The sequence below is a fragment of the Stigmatopora nigra genome, chromosome 20 (assembly GCF_051989575.1).
Source record: "Stigmatopora nigra isolate UIUO_SnigA chromosome 20, RoL_Snig_1.1, whole genome shotgun sequence".
Classification (NCBI taxonomy): domain Eukaryota; kingdom Metazoa; phylum Chordata; class Actinopteri; order Syngnathiformes; family Syngnathidae; genus Stigmatopora; species Stigmatopora nigra.
This window is the reverse complement of record NC_135527.1, coordinates 8223791-8229790: the sequence shown is the minus strand read 5'-3', so window position 1 is coordinate 8229790 and position 6000 is coordinate 8223791.

Below are 6000 nucleotides of genomic sequence, written 5' to 3'. Positions count from 1 at the left end.
GTTCACAAAGTTTTTGGGGGTTGCGGGATTCAGTTATTAATTTGTTTGACGTGCTATCTGTCAGATGGAGAAGTACCGTATTTTTTCGTATATGAGCTGTACTATAAAATTGCTTGAAGATTGTTGACTTTTATAATTTACCTTGTATAAGACACACCCTAATTCGTAATTTTCAGTTCCATAGAAAGTACAAAAGTATTTTTTGAAGGGAAAATGTCAAGAAAACTCATCCTATATAGTATTTCTGAGATACTGCATAAATCAAAAGGATCATCTACTGGATTGCACATCTCAAAGGGGCGTGGCCTACATGTAGACAAGCCTAGATAGGATGTCACATGATCAGTACAACCAGGAAGTGTCCATAAAGGTCTAGTTTGTTATCCCTAGGTTAGATGGCTTGCACAATTCAGTTTTTTACACATTTTATGCAAAATACGCTTAATTTTTTTCGTGAATTTCATTCATAGACGTCAAAATACATTTTGTCAAGCCGATTATCTGTTTATTATTTCACTATTTTGAAATAAATGACCATATCGACCGCATTATTTTGTTTTTCGTCTCATTTTAGTGCATTTTAGGTCAATTTTTTGCACATATGTCATACCCTTGATTCAGTCATCATTTTTTAGTGACAAACATGGCGTATATGAGAAAATATGGTAGTTGTGTTAGATAAAAAATGGCTGTAAAAGTCGTAAAAGGCATTCAAGGCCTTCCCGAAGAAGTGAGCTAAAAATACTCGTATATTAGTCAAGTATATACTTTCATTTGCTAAATATACAGCAAGTGTTCTTCAACATAAAATACATTATTTCACATCGCCCCGGAACAGTTAAACTAACATCATCAATGGGTAACGACCTTTATTTTAAAGGCGGCATACTTAGAAAAACCCTAGTACATTTTAAACTTTAATATCTATGAATAATTGAAGTTGGTGGCAGAGAAGGGAGAAGCCCATTTAGCTCGTAAAGATAAAGCGGAGCCTGTGATTTGGAGTAGGCCTTAAACCATCGGCTTTTACGCGCACTTAAATTATACGAAGGCGGCTTTTGGCCTTTTGACGTAAAAACTTTAAGTTGTGATCAGGTAATTCCGGGAAAACATCAAACTAGAACATAACATTGCCTTCCATTGAAACGGCATTAGATCTTTCAGGTATTTGAAGCTATTGATGTCGAATTGTTTTGTAGGCGAGGGAATTTGGGTTCTCGTACCTCCTAGTCCAAATGATTTGGACATCAAACTGACTGAATTGTGAGCATTTAGGTTTTCTGTTGATTTTAGATCAAATCATGTCATTATATTCATTAGAGTTAAATATATAAGAGAGAGAGAGTTTAATATCTAAGTACTGTTTAATATATAAGTGCTGTTTAATATCTAAGTGCTGTTTAATATTCAAGTACTGTTTAATATTCAAGTACTGTTTAATATTCAAGTACTGCTTAATATCCAAGTTCAAGTACTGCTTAATATCCAAGTGCTGCTTAATATCCAAGTGGTGTTTAATATCCAAGTGCTGTTTAATATCCAAGTACTGTTTAATATCCAAGTACTGCTTAATATCTAAGTACTGCTTAATATCCAAGTACTGTTTAATATCTAAGTAGTGTTTAATATCTAAGTAGTGTTTAATATCCAAGTAGTGTTTAATATCCAAGTACTGTTTAATATCCAAGTACTGTTTAATATTCAAGTACTGTTTAATATTCAAGTAACTGATTAATATTCAAGTGCTGTTTAATATGCAAGTACTGTTTAATATTCAAGTAACTGATTAATATCCAAGTACTGTTTAATATCAAAGTCCTGTTTAATATCCAAGTGCCGTTTAATATCCAAATACTGTTTAATATCCAAGTACTGTTTAATATCAAAGTATTGCTTAATATCTAAGTACATTTGACCGGCGACCAAAAGACCGACACCCAAACGTCCAGTCACGCCGTTCTGGGGCATAGCGAGATAACATCCTTTAAAGAGTGTTCGGAAACCCAGGTCAAGCGCCTCAAAAAAAGTAACGCCTGCCATGCTTGCCCTTGAGGGGATCCAGGATCGATTTGGACCTTTTAAAAGGTGGCGCAATCCGTATCGATAAGCTCTCGTGAGGGGGCGGGGACAGTCTCGGATTCCAGCAGACGTCTTAATGGAAAATGTCATTCTTCCCGTCTGATAAGCACCCCTGCCCTCCTTTCCCTGTCCTTGCTGTCATATCAAAAGGACTTCAAAATCAACTGGGTGGCAATCCAATAACACCAATGCCATTTTTTCCCCTGGCTTCTCAAAAAAAATGAAAAAAAAATGAATAAGTTGCAGTTATAAACGCGCCTGATAAATCTAAGCTAGCTTTTTCAACAACATACACCTGGCCAAGTACAAATATGTGACAAAAAAGGCCATCCGGCGCTTTAATCGTTGGCAGCGGGTACCCGACAACCCCGACAAATACTACAAACAAGCTCCCTCCATCTGCTTTCTGTACACAGACATCTGTAGCTGTCAGCCTTCCCACTTCAAATCGCTTGGACGCCTAAGGGTTGATGGACATATTTAAATGAGTTCATTGACTTCCTTCACATTTCTCATTATTATTTTTGGACAATATGTACTACGTTCATAACTTATCACCAAGACGACTGGCAGTTAGTCTTAAGATAAATATGTATTCTTTTTTTGGCAGTAAACAAGAGATAACTGAAATCCTCCATTTTTTTTACCCCGTAACCTTGGCCCAGACCTGCAGCTTTAGATAATGAATGCAATTAAGGGCGCACTGCGTAAAAGCAGCTGGTAAACAGTGGCTGTAAAGCCTCATAATAAGATGTGCTTGTATTTTCAATTCTAGTTTTTTTCCATATGGCGAGAGGTCAGCACAATGGCAACTTGCGGATCAAATTTTAGGACGTTATTTCGTAATGACGGGATTATTTTTGACGGTAAATCACTAGCTGACGTCTGGAAATGATTTATTGCTATTTATGGGTGTTTTAGTAAACAAAATACCGTATTATATCGCAAAAATGACATTGTATGTCAAAAATGCCATATTTTCTGCAAAAAAAGGTCATATTGTATCGCAAAAATGCCATATTAGTTTGAAAAATGCCACATTTTCCGCAAAAATGCCATATTGTATCGCAAAAATGCCATATTTTCCCCAAAAAATCCATATTATCTGCAAAAAATGGCATATTGTATCGCAAAAATACCATATTGTTTTACAAAAATGCCAAATTATCCACAAAAATGCCAAATTTTCCGCAAAAATGCCATATTGTTCTGCAAAAATGCCAAATTTTCCACAAAAATGCCATATTGTTCTGCAAAAATACCAAATTTTCCGCAAAAATACCAAATTTTCCGCAAAAATGCCATATTGTTCTGCAAAAATGCCAACATTTCCATAAAAAATCACCAAGGTTACTGCATAGCCATCACTCTGCACCAGCAATTTCTTAACCGTCCTTCCAGGTCTGCATTCTGGGGTAAAGGTCACTCCTATCTTCCACTAAACAGTCCTCAGTGACATGTTCCAATCCCAAACTCAAATTAAAGAAGCACTCATACAAAAATGATTAAATCCACCCATATATACAATAGTATACCGAATTAATCCAACAAAATACATCAACTTCTCATTAAACTTTTCATCAAAACACCCTGCGGTACTCCGATTGTTTGGCGGATGCCAATTTGCTAAAAGACAGCCTGCCAGGGGGGAGGATCTGCAGGTGGGCTAAATAAAAGCCATATTATTGGCCACCCAAAAACAATCAAATCATAGCAGATGACATGTTTGAGAAAAGCCGCTGAGAGGTCTGTCAGCTTGATGGAACTCTAATTTATCTGCACCATTTGGCCAGCGCGTTCGACTCCTTCCGTTCCGCTCTAATGGCCGCCTTGACAGTGACATGGTATTCTACATAAATGCAACGAGCTGCTTTTCAACCAACTCCATTTACGTGATCAGAAGCCCAGCTTCTTTCAAATGCTGTCAGGGGCTACCCATTATCGCCTCGTCCATTTTAGACTATTTTGCTTCAAAAATCAGGCTTTTTAGGAGCATCACGGCCCACAAAAAACATGGCTCGATGGCCCAATATGGGGTGAAGCTCAGTTTTTAGGGAAAATTTCATTCTAAGAGCTACCTGTAGACTAATTCTATCAAAAACCCTATTCATTATTCACTTATTTCTGGTAAAAAAGACAATATAAACTCCCAAAACGAGAATACATTAAATTATTCAGACTATAAACACCCCAAAATTCCCATTTTATACAAATAAGCAACCAAATAGTAATAAAAAATCCCCAAAAAGCACAATTTTGTCCATCTTTGTCAAATCCACAACATAACTTCAATTCCTGCAGCATGCAATTGTCATCCACACCCATAGGGGGCATTGTTGTCTCTATTTTCATCAGCATTTTTCCTTAATTTAGGAGGACGCCACTCAGAAATGTAACTTTGCAGCTAAAAGTAAAGCAAAATACTCCATTTTTTTGACGCGTTGGGTTATCGGACGTATTCCCGTCTCCTATAAGGCTCCGCCCCCCCCTCTGAGCGAGTGTCAGTTGTGTTTCACTTACCTGCTGGGCGCAAAAAGCCCCCGGCGACAACATCTACCCGCTGTGAAATTAACTATGCATCCAATTTCCATCATGCTAGAAAAGTACTCCCCGCAGTCGGATGGTGATTTGATTGCGGAGAAAAACTCTGGAAAAGAAGCAAAGCAAACATTTCGGGGGTGATTTGACACTTTTCTTGTCACCAACTCCATTCGTTTTAAGTCTACTTCATTTTGCGACTGCATCACTTTGGACGATGAGATGATGTCACTACTCTGCAGTAGCTAAACTAGCTAGCGCCTAGAGCTACGATAGCATTAGAAAAATGCGCTATTTGTTATTCAATGCCAATGGGATTAAATGCAGTTAATCCCATGTTATGAATCACAATTAGCGTAATTATTGCCCAGTTGTAAAACACATTTGTATGCGGATATAACAAAATTATAGTGTTTAACTCAGTAATGGGCAAACTACGGCCTGCGGGCTACATCCAGGCCCCTGAGGCGTTTTAATCCAGCCCGCCAACGTAGTCTAAATAATGTTTTTTTTCCCCAAGATGGCGCTGTTACGCAGAAGCCAATGGCAGTAGCTGTGTCCACTCTTATTTGTTTTTGGTGTTTTACAGTCTTTTATCTTTTTTTAAAGGACATTTTAATATTTCTTAATACATTCCTTTACTTACTTTACTTGTACTTTATACTTTAATGATGAGTGATGAATATGTTAATACTTTAGTCTATTTTTTCAGTTTTTGTTTCATATGTACTGTTAACGGATGCACTTTTTTATATGTATCGTATCTTGTGCTGACCCCGCCCATCTGTCACATTTTTAAAGTCAATGTAGCCCACCCCAGGCCCAAAAGTTTGCCCACCCCTACTTTAACTCATCACTCTCGCCATTCTGCAACCTAGGGTTCGATCCCAGATCAGATTTGGACCTTCCTATGTGAGTTAAACACACTACATTACCCAACTATGATTGGTTCTCAGTGTACTACTGCCTTGCCTTGCCTAGTACCCCATAGTTGACTGGGATAGACTCCCGCACACCCTACAACCCTTTTAATATAGATAAAAAACTGGTAAAAAATGAATAAATTAAACAAAACGTCAATTTGTTCCAAGACAAACAATTAAAAGAGAAAAATAACAAGTTTCCAATATGCCACAAAGATTTGCATGTGTCTTTGTGAAGTTGTTTTGCAAAAAAACCCTCAGTTCACCACCCCCCCGAGCCCTTTTTTTGCAGGGAGGCAAGCTCTGGTGAACACAAACAGCTTTCGCCAAGGGATTTGTGGATGTGTACCAAGCAAAAAGCCAGACTATGCGAGCACTGGGCGTACCCGTTTGTTAATAGAATACGCTTGGTCGCCTCTCCCTGGGGCTGTTAGCGATGAGAAGAGAACCAAAATGTTAA